This window comes from Poecilia formosa, unplaced genomic scaffold (assembly GCF_000485575.1).
Source record: "Poecilia formosa unplaced genomic scaffold, Poecilia_formosa-5.1.2 Scaffold39, whole genome shotgun sequence".
Classification (NCBI taxonomy): domain Eukaryota; kingdom Metazoa; phylum Chordata; class Actinopteri; order Cyprinodontiformes; family Poeciliidae; genus Poecilia; species Poecilia formosa.
Window position 1 is genome coordinate 1,594,612 of NW_006799978.1, and position 11,564 is coordinate 1,606,175.

The 11,564-nt window shown below is 37.4% G+C and overlaps 1 long non-coding RNA gene across 2 annotated transcripts; it reads right to left on the bottom strand.

The window, feature by feature from the left end:
* Window positions 1-7,163: 7,163 nt before the first annotated feature.
* LOC103137324 (uncharacterized) lies at window positions 7,164-10,649 on the bottom strand. 2 transcript variants are annotated; one of them, XR_476113.1, is made up of 3 exons: window positions 10,561-10,649; window positions 7,543-7,717; window positions 7,164-7,441 (listed from the first exon to the last, which is right to left on the bottom strand). It is a non-coding gene; the product is annotated as an uncharacterized LOC103137324 (long non-coding RNA). The 2 variants fall into 2 exon arrangements; XR_476114.2 differs by having other exon boundaries at window positions 7,543-7,760.
* Window positions 10,650-11,564: the final 915 nt, after the last annotated feature.

Consider the following 11,564-nt stretch of genomic DNA (forward strand, 5'->3'; position numbering starts at 1 on the left):
AACAAAGACACGAGTGAAGTAAATAAAGGAAAAAATAATAAATAAAACCCTGATCATTTTGAAGTTAAAATGTACAAAATGGACATTGGACATTTAAGCTGACAAACTGCATATTGAAGGCATTTGGAGGGAGGTGTTAAAAAAAATCCATATTGTTTATATGTTATTGTTCTTTTTTTTTATAAATATAACTCATAACACCTAATTTAAAGAGCAACCCAGAGAGGATCGCTTTTAATCTGCATATTCAGAGGCTTTACGGTTCTACAAACCATTCTGCCAGTGAGTGGTCTTCAGTTCGATTATAACAGCAGACAGATCTAACAGCATATTCTGATCAAAGGGAATGGTTCAACGGTTCGGCAGACTGTGAGGAAATATGCAGGCTCTCTGAGAAGCAAATGGAAAAGTCAAGATACCAACCAGACTCCACTGAATGAAACCAAGAAGGCTGGGTTCAAGCAAAAGTAATGTTACTGCATGGAACAGTTTGGTTCAAACTGTGTTCTTTAGTTAAATGTGTTTTTTTGGTTCTGGCCAAAACTCGTCAAGAACATAGCAGCAGATTTTACATATTAATAACCTGAGGAATGCATAGACACACTTGAAACTTCATGGATATTTTTTTCAAAGTTGTATTCTGTGTTTGTTTCTCTAAAAGCAACTGTTGAGTTTGAGCATTTTAGAATGGACATCTACTTGCACCCAACTTTTATTTTGAAATGATTTAGTAATTGAAACTAAAAACAACAACAACAAAAAAAGATTTTTAAAAAAGCTGCACATCCCACAAAAAACAACCAAACATGCAGCGGCTTCCCAACATTCCCCAGTAGAATTGTTTAAACTAATCTAAATGTAGCAACCCACCTAAAATGCAGCAGGAAAATTCACGCACTGAATAATTATAGATTTCCCCAGGAACCAAAAAACACAGAGAAGAAAAACAACCCTCACATGAATGATATGGAAGATTACAGGAAGATGGTCAGCAGAATGTGGTAGTTTGGTTTCTTGGTAAAAAGCAGTGAGGAAACATCAGCAGCTTTCCATTTTAGATTCAATTATGATATGCAGAACTGTACAGCTGGCTGTCATATTGCTTTGAGGTATTTTTTCTAACTGTAATATAAACTGGGTCGTAAAAATCCAAACATGAACACCAGTCTTGTGGACCAGAGGACTCCCAGGAAAGTAATATCTCAATAAAAAAATAAAAATACTAATAACTGCACATGCATTGCTTTGTGTAGGAGACAATGCATGTTTACATCCAATATGCAGCACAATAATAACCTCAGAGATCTAAACTCACAATGAAACCAGCCCAACAAACCAGAGGCTCTAATTTAAGAGAAGATTGCAAAAGCAGAAATACCCACAGCACTATATTCCTATGTGTTCTCTCAGAAACAAACACAGCTTCATGATATACCTGCAAAACACCAATAAGCAATAACCACCAGCAATGTAGATTCATGCATAGTTAATATTGATATAAAACCACAAAAAGCAGCAGCATCCAAACAGAAATTAACATCCAAGAGACAAACAGCATCTCTAATGATCAATAAGACGGCAGCAGCAAGCACACAAATACAGAAAGCATTAAAGCGTTTAAGTAAAGCCTTACTTAGCTTTTTGAAGAGAAGATGAGGCGTCTCTGGAGTGAAGTCTTGATTAAAAGGTGCAGACAGAAGGGCAGAAAACTTCAGTTTGAAGAGGGCCTTTGACTCAATAAATAGACTCCTTCACTGATCCTTTGACACAGCTGACTCTTAAAGAATGGTCCAGCTTGTTAAGTGATCAAAGCACTTTTGTTATTAAAAGTGAGCTTCAAAAGTTCCAGATGATGTTTGAATCACAAACTGCAGAGTGTGAGTGTTTGGGGAGGTGAGCAGGTCAGACACCGAAGCTACAGGCGCTGCTAATTAAAATCAGCAAAACTGAAAAAAATATGGCCTGTTTTAGCTGGACTTCCTTTTTTTATTTAAATAAAGTGAATATTTATTTAAGGTTACTAAATAAGATAGGACAGTATTATAGAAAAACTGACTTATGGGAAAACTTTGGTAAAAACTTGGTAGATTTAGAAAAGAAAAAAAAATCTGCTTCAGTACAAAACAAAAACTATGCAAATAAATAACATAATTACCATAATCACAAATTAATCTTCATTCAAGTATAAGTAAAAAGTAAGCTGCAGTCAAAATTCTCCTAAAACAAAAATCTTCACTAAATGTTACTCAAATATAACTGAGTAAATGTAACAAATTACTAGTACTAGAAACTGCCTCCCTTCATAGGAGCAATTTATATAATTGCTCCTATGAAACAATTTATATAATTAAATATTTATATAATTATATCAATATGATTATTTATATAATTATAAATAATTATATAAATAATATGATTATTTATATAATTATATAAGCAATTTATATAATTGCTCCTATGACTTTAAATGGTAAACCAACAAATGCAATTTTATTTATGTAGAAAATATTTCTCATTCAGTTCCTAAAAACAGAAATGCATACAATGTCTTCATGCGTTAAACAAATAGAGATCATAGAATCAACTTAGAGTTTTATGTTTTATTTTTTACTTTGTGTTATATGATCGATTGACAAAAGACAAAAAGGTGATTGCATTGTTTATCCATTCAATAATAGACCATAGAAGTGTCATATAAAATATAAAAAGGTAGGTAAAGTGCTAAAACCAGGATTTCATGCTGTCTTTGCATTAAAAACATGATTTAAACTTATTAAGAGGACTCTGTGAAATAGGTACATACACAATGTGGATCTGGAAGCCTCAATTGTATTTATTTTCCTCATTTTTAAAATACATTTCTCTTATTTTATGTGATTTTACTGCTGCAAAGTGTTTTAAATCCCTCTTGCTTTGTTTGCTGGTTTTGATCATTTCTCATATTAAATGTGTTCAATAAACTGACCTTTGTTGTCTATGGATACGTTGTCACATGGCTTGCTCCTCTGGCTGTTCAGGGTTTGCATGCTCTCACCATGCTGTCATGCAGATTGAAATGTTGTCTCTGTTACCATGGCGACAGACCTGTGACCTGTCCAGGCCACACTTCTCCTCTCAAATGTGACACAGGATAGAAGATCAAAGGATGGATGACTGAACAGAAGTTAAAAACTCTGGATCAAACATGATATTTAATACATGCCGCAGCTATGGCTCAAGAGAGAATGATTTCACCATTACGTAACCTGAACTGCAGCACGCCGTCCTGTGATGCAGCAGCAGAGGCTGGAGATGGTCTGCAGCTCTCAGCCCACCACAGAGGAGGTGGGACATGTTGCTCAAGATGTCTATTCCTCATCCTCCCGTTTGTTGATGCCTTCAGGCTGTCCAGCTTGTTGTTGATCCATGCTGCCACCCCCGCAGAGCTGCCGCCTCCCCAGCACAGCAGCGGGACGAATCTCACTCAAAGCAGCGTTAGACAACACCAGTCAAGTTAAATGATTCTTTTTGCAAATTATGTCAAATATCCAAAGGTTTTCAAATGACCGCAGCACAGGAACATGTATCAACATGCTGAAGCTCAGGGGTTTGTTTTGTTAAGTTGCCAGCAGATAGAGTGAGATGCTCAGCAGAGCATGCCTTCAGATTTACAGGTATGCATCTTCAAACATATTCCCACAGCTCAGTGCACCAAAGCAGCTGCACACCCATGACCTTTTGTTCATGCTTACTTTCATCTCCAGAGCAATGAGTCACAACCCTTCTCTGCATTGTAGAAACTTAAAACCTGTATTATATTCAGAGTGCTCTGTCAACACTTTACTGTTAATGATGAAATATTGAACTTCCATACAAGAACCTTCTGAAGTATGAAATTTTTGCATAATGACAATTAGATGTGAGGGCAGTCCACCTTATCGTTTAATTATTACTTGTTGAGTATGGATTATGCAAAGCCTTAAAAATGAGATTAAATCTTTGTGAGAATAAAACTCAACCTTGGCTCAGTTCTGCTTCAGTCACCGTCTTAAAGATAATCTGCAGAGAACCGAACTGGAGAAGTTTCAAACCATGGCTCCAGAGAGTCAGATGTGTTTAGGAACCAGAATTATCTATGGTTAGCTTATTTTGCAGCATGTAAAGTGATTCATAATTTTACTCATTAGCTGGAACATCTGTTTGTCCCCAGCCCACAACTTTCCTCCTCAAAGGACCACTCACTTAATAAGCCTGTAATTAAACCTGGCTGCAGTCATTTTTGGTTTCCGCGGAAGGAAACAGAAACAGTAGCAGAACTAATGCTTTATGTTGTGCAGAATGAACCTCAGATTAATGTGGTCGGTCGTTTTAAGAAGCAGTGACAGCCCAGTTTCTGGTGCGTCCCCGAACGAAGGCCGAACTTCTCCGCTCAGCACCGGCAGACATGGAAGAGCTGACTGATGTTCGGACCTGGGAGTTTACATTCTGTCCAGCCTGAACCGAGGGCCTGTGTGCATCAGGTCCTACATTTTAGATACGAGCTTTCAGTGAATTCGACCATGAAAACACTAGTGTACTCCGTTTCCATCAACACCTATCTTGTGTTTGATTTTCTCCAGCTTTGATGTGCCTCTGTGACCTTTGCTGTCTGAGAAGCAGGAGAGAAAATCTTGCTTGTTTAAAGTGAATTTGACTTGACAGCAACAACAACTAACCCTAAAATCACACAGAACCACATCAGATGCAGCATCTGCGAAAAATGTCCATACTTCATCTTTTTTTTTCATGTACTGTGTCTTTACAACAACAAACATGACTGTATTTTGTTGAAATGTTATGTGGTAGTCCTTCTCAAAGTTCATCCCAACTGTGAAGAAGAAGAGGAAAAAAATACATGGCTTTCAAAACGTGTTACAAGTCAAAATCTGACTAGAATTAATAAATACAGAATGAGTACACAGAGATCTAGAGAAACTTGGTTGGGAAAATATCACATTTAAAAAAAGACTAAAGAGTAAAAACCAAAAACCCAAAACTGACTCAAAACGAAAGGGCTGGGCACATTTCCACCAATACGCTAATAGTGGAGCTAATTTTTCCATTAGTGCCTCAAAACGCTTCGCACACTTGGCTTCTCCTTGATTCTATGATCGAATCCTAAACATAAACTGACTTGGGTGTTTTGTAAACTTTCAATTGAATAAAATTTGATATCTGTGTTTAAGTTTTAGTTACTGACTTAAGAATTTTTCAAGAAGAAATTTTTAAGAATGGTTCCCCCCGCCCCAGATCACTAAAATAAAAAAAACGTACAGGGGCAAAATAAAAAAGATGGGAGAGAGCAAGTGGTAAAAGGTTTGAGAAGTATGAAGACTTCAGCAACATAATATTGTCAGATTATTAATAATTATCACTTTTAGTAAATATTTTGACAGAGGAATTTGACAACATAGCAAACTAATAATTATCTTCATTTATTCCATCAGTGTGGTCAAAGTTAATTACTCAGAGAGATTTAGTTTGAAAACACAAAACCGAAAAAAGCAGCAGATAATTTATTAGCTGTTGATTTTTTTTTCTGTCGGGTAGTGAATGAATCAAATACTTCGTCCGGCTGCAGATACACAGAAAGAGGTAAACACACCCAGGATTTGACAGGTTTTCCCCACTTACTATCCAATTATTCCTCAGCGTGAGTGAAGCGGCCAGGGAGTGTGGCGATGAGCCGAGCTATCAGAGGTCGGACATGATGTGAGAGGATGAACTGTTTTCAGCCCTTCAAACCCTGTTAGGCCTAATAGCCAATTAGGGAGGTGAATGTCAGCTCATTGTTTCCAGGATTGTCACAGCAGCTGGAAAATACAGCACCTCTGGAATCAACAGGAACGGAGAATTCCCGGTGAGGCGTCCACTAATGTCCTGAAGGCTGTGATTAATCAAACTCTGGCAGGTATTGACAGCCATTGATTGTAAATTACTCCTTTTTTGTATCAAAAGAAAGTCCTTTGGTGACAGGAGGGCAAGTACATATTGTGTGGACTTAATGCAGATGGTCACCTGTACAGTCGGGCAGTATACAGTGACTCACACAAATATTCACCCCCTGCAACTTTGTCACAATTTAATTTCTATGAATTTTATTGGGATTTTATGTGACCGACCAACACAATCTGTTCCACACACTTATACCTAAAATACAACTTACAGAGACTAATCTCTTTACAGTCACATTTTTCTAAATGTGGGAGGATGGACCCTGAGAGCAGTCATGCATGGAAAAAGGGATCGAATCCCAGCCCGGGGTCTCTTCAGTTTGCTATTCCTGTTCGTACGTGGGTTCTCTCTGGGTACCCCGACTTCCTCCCACAGTCCAAAGAGATTTGTAGCTTAATTAGTGTTTATAAATTGCTCTTATATGTGACAGTGTGCAAGTCTGCCACAGTAAGAAAATGATCAATTAATTGGGTGATAAAATAAAATGAACTTGATAATTTCCATTCTGATTATTAATATATTTTGAAAAGCAATTTTGTCTACAAAAACATCATAATCAATGTTAATGATGGTTTTGTAGGTTCAGATTACAGGATTTCTCTTTTGTCTTTGGTAAAAGACCACAAGCCATTTCTCCCACTAACACTAGACTTTGTTTGTTTTGGTTGTATTTACCCAGAATGCCCTTTGGTATTGTTCTCTTCCTGCTTTTGAAGCGTTCTCCAGTCTGCTTGGCGTTTAATAATGCATTTTGGTTCACATCAGAGTTTGACTACACATTCACACTTCCTCAAACGAACCAGATTTTCAAACGGAGTAGAGTTTGAGGAAAGTGAACTTCATGTGGATCTGAGTTATTGTTTTTGTTTCGGAGGAATTCCAGTAGAGGGACTTGAACATGTCACAGGACTATAAATACTCTAAACGCATCCAAAGTAAGGTTACTAACTCCTTTAGGATGGGATACTCTGCCTTAAAACAGCAGAGCTGCATGATTTTTATTTCACCAACCGTTTTTCATTTAACCCATCAGAAGCCCAGAAAGGTGGGCGTCTATAAAACGTCGCATATTGCTCCAATATATTTATTATTTCCTTTTTCTTTACCTTTTATCAGCCAGGTAATGAAGTCATACTTTCACTTGATTGCACAGTTTATGCTGCCAGCGTGAAATGAAAAAAGTACAAACGTTAGGAACTAATATTTTATTTTTTTTTCTTCTGTTGCTCATTTTTAGAAACATTTCTCTCCAACAGAGCCATTACCACTGCAGAGCAGCAGGATTTTCTTTGTTGTGTAGTTAAGTCCTCGTCATTTCTTCCTCCAGTTTTTCCTTGACCTTTTGACATTTTCCATTTTAGGTCAAGTAAATAGCTTGTAGACAAACAGAGGAGGTCATTCTTCACACAGACAGTAGAACCAGTCGTCTTTGGGTGTTTTGACTCCTGCGTCATGTTGATTTGAGGATCTGTGAAGATGGGAGCTAAAGGCAGTGAGTTTGGTTCCTGCAGTTCAACACACTCACTTTTGCATTAACTAGAATTTGACTTTTTATTTTCAAATGAGCACCTTGAAACCTGGACTGAATGTGTTGTTGGAGGCCAGAGCTCAGACCTGACACCAATCATGCACCTAGTTTTCCAATCATCCGTTTGGGAAACTACTAGTTTCTTTCAGCTGCGGTTAGGAACGTTTCAGCATACTTTGAATCCTGGTCCAGCGTATGGAGTGTCTGTTTGTGAAGCTGTACAGTCAAAAATTAACAGCAGTAATTTGGGTAATTTAGCCTGTCATAAGAGGAAAGATATGGTTATGTTATTTACAGGGAAATGTCACAGTTTCAAACTATATTTAATGTAATAATATATATATTTAATTAGTGCATAAATATTTAGTGAGCAAGCTAACTATCTCAAAACTAAATATTTAGATCTGAACTAGCTATGTGTTCAGTCATTGGTAGACTATATATTAGTAAGACATCACAATATTTAGCTAGTAATGTCCTCTGGTTATTGACACATGAACCTGCATATTAACTAAATATTTAGCTCGAAGCTAAATGTTTAGCCTCAAACAAAATACTTGCATTGGTACCTAAACAATTTAGGAAGTCAACTAAATATTTATTTTGAAACTAAATGTTTTCTTGGTTAACTAAATATTTAGATCACAATCTAAATATTTAACTTCAAACTAAATATTTATTTTGATGTTAAATATTTAACTTGGTAACTAAAACTAGCTAATGAAAGCAAGCTAAATATTTAATTTCAAGCTAAATATTTGTGACCATGTCACAATATTTAGTTTTAATCTGTGACATGGTGAAAACATGGCTGAAAAATGAAACCCTGTTTCATCTCCCTAAACTTGCCAGCAGCTGCTTTTATACATCTTCTGCCATACTTTTTCCTTCTACTCAACTTTCCATAAGCATGCTGGATGCAGCACTCTGTCAGCTTGTCATGAGTCTTCTACATAACTATTCAACCATTCCCAACCTGCTGTAATGAAATCCTTTCAATTTCTCATTTTCTTAGAAGCTGTAGGGGAAATATTTAATGTCGGCCAGAATCCTCAAAATATCAATAAAAACTTGAAAAGATATTCTATGATATTTACGTAAACCCACGTGTAATTTTAAATTATTGAGCAAATACTTTCCTACTGCTCATTTGATATTTATCTTTCAGTTTGGCATTGCATTGAATCTGAAATGCTCCCTCAGATAATACCAAACAGGAAATAATTCAACGTGTCGGGTCTCCCCCCCCACCCCCCAACTCTTCTGAATATTCTGATGTGGTTAAATCGGCTCCAAACTCTGCAAACTTTTCTCCATTCACCATCATCTGTAAAACAGGCGCCTGCTGTAAATGTCACGCCGGATTATCTTTCAGGTTATTAATAAATTACGAATCTTTGCTTACGCTGCGGCAACATTGAAAGAGAAGATTAATGGAAGTTTAATGATCCCCACGGAGAAATTGGATATTGCGGCATTAACAGTTTCACTTTTGACATTTTCAGCAACAGTCCCCGGCCGGCGCTGTATTATTCATACAAAACACATTTAAAATTCCAATAAATCAGCACACTGCCTGTGCGGTCGTAAATCAAGGCGTGTCACCTGTTAATGGGCCTATTACACTATTTTTCTGTTGTTAAAAATTGCCCCCTCAGTAGGTTGAAACCTTTTAATAAAACTCGGCCCATTCAGGACATTGAGATGAAGGGCCAGCCCCCTCGCTCTGCATGCCAACGAGCTTATTGTGAGTCAGGTTTGTAAGTGAATCCATGGGTGGTTGTTCCCTTAAACGATCCATTTGAATTCAGGGCATCTCAAAGCGTGGCCCTCAGCTATATTTACAGCTTGGATAGAAATCAAACGGGATCCTCTGGGGTTGATGAAAGGAGGGGAACGCAGCGTGTGAGAACACATAAGGAAATGAGTCATTTATGGACTTTCATGCTTCCTACACATAGTCCATTACACAGAATGTAATGTCATGTGTTTACAGAAAAAAGTCTTTAACCGAGGTGTGAGGCTTTATGCTGATGTGTGTTGAAAGCGATGAAGGGCCGCTGATAAGAACTGGGTTTCCTTCCTGTATACAGGCCTTTAAGTCATTCAGTTTATCGTTTATGTTTTCAGGAGTTCAGTTCACATCATTCATCGTCAGCATGTATTTTTGATCTTTAAAAAAATATCTGTGAATTCTGTCTCGGTCAAAGTGTCAAAATTACTGACTTACAGCCTCGTGAAAATATATTTAGGATGTTTTCACAGCTGATAGTCCGGTTGACTCGGTTCGATTGAGGACCAAAATTGCACTGAAATTGAACATTACATCTTCAGCTGCTGTGATTCATTTTCATTCCACACCAAACCAAGCAAATCCTAGAAGAAGAAATATTTAAAAATACAAACTATTAAAATTCTACAACTAATTTGACATTTCTACCTGCATGTTCACTTTTAACCACGGCTGTAAGACAGGTTTCTAGTGATAAACTAGGGATTTTAAGAACAGAATATACAACTAATTACCAACTGGGATCAAGAAAACAATTTAAAATCGACCTGGATGGAAACTAAAAGTACAGCGTTTATGAGTTGTTTTGCTCAAAATGGCAACATTTGACCCTCAGTAGTGATTTCTTCAACAAATCTGCTGGACACAGTTTCATTTATTAGAATAAACCCGTCAGGTTAAAGGACATTTAGCAGTTAATGAACGTCCTCAGGCTCTGGATGCCACATCGCACACTGAGGAGGTCATGGACAACAACCAGTGCACAAAACAAGGTAAAAGCTGAGAAAATACTCATTTAATCGTAATTTCTATTTAAATCTAAGGAAAAAAGAGGTTGTTGCTCTCCTCCTGTTGATAAACATTTGCAATTCTTTCAAATGCAAAAGGACAGATGAGCTGAAAAACTAACTGAAAAATGAAGATATTTCTTTAAAGTGTTTAAGATAAGCCAATATAGAACCCCCCCACCCCCTCCCTTCTGTCATGTTATGAGGTTTGATAAACGAACTAAATGAAGAAACTGATGGGAGAGAAATTCAGAACTTACAGTTAAAACATGATGAGACCAGGAGTTGGGAACCAGGAAGCTTAGAATCAAAAGAGACGTGATGGACGGGAACCAGGTGAGTCTAATCAGGGAATGCAGAGCAGCTGTGAAAGGAGCATGCTCAGAGCTGATGCTGCATTCAAGTTACCTGGGAAGTTTGAAATCCGAGCTGGGTTTGACATCAGACCCAAGGTAACAATGTTCTGGTAGAAGTCAGAATTGCATGATGACGACGTCCATAAACATTATTTTCAGTAGCTCTTACAAACATCGTTCTAAATTTCATTTTCCATAAAAAGACACCACTTTGAATTTGTTTGGATTGTTGATTTTAGATGCACTCCTACATCTGTGTCTTGAAGGGAAAAAGTCCCACAGCATCACAGGGCCTCCACCATACTGAACAGTGGGTGACCCTTACAAGTGTTTCTCACTTTACTGAGTTCAGTCCAGTGGCTAACAGAATATGTTCTCTGTGTCTTGGTATATTTACCTCACGGCCCATCAGTAAGATGTTCAGAGGAACTCTGATCAATTTAAGCATAAATTAGCTTCAGTTTCATTCTAAAGGAATTGTTTAGGTTGTTGTTTATTTCCTCTCCACTTTAAGGCGTCTTTAAAATGGTTTTAAAAAACATTGTTTTAAATCCAACATGCCACTTCTTCTGAGCCAAAACGGTGGCTGAACATTGAAGTTCTGCATGTGAGCGCTGTCCTCTGTAATTCCAGACCTTTATTCCGTTCCACGGCAGATAGCGAGAGGAAGTTTTCCTCCTCAGTGATTTTCCTGCAAACACCATGAATGATAAAAGAAACAGGACAGAAGTGCATGGGCTGGTGGGTTCCAGTGAGTCGTTCAGAGAGAACAGAGAGCGCCTGAAGAAAGATATTTATTTTTATTTATGGGATTAATCAGATTAGATACATAGAGACAGACGGACAGACGGATATAGATAGATAGATAGATAGATAGATAGATAGATAGATAGATAGATAGATAGATA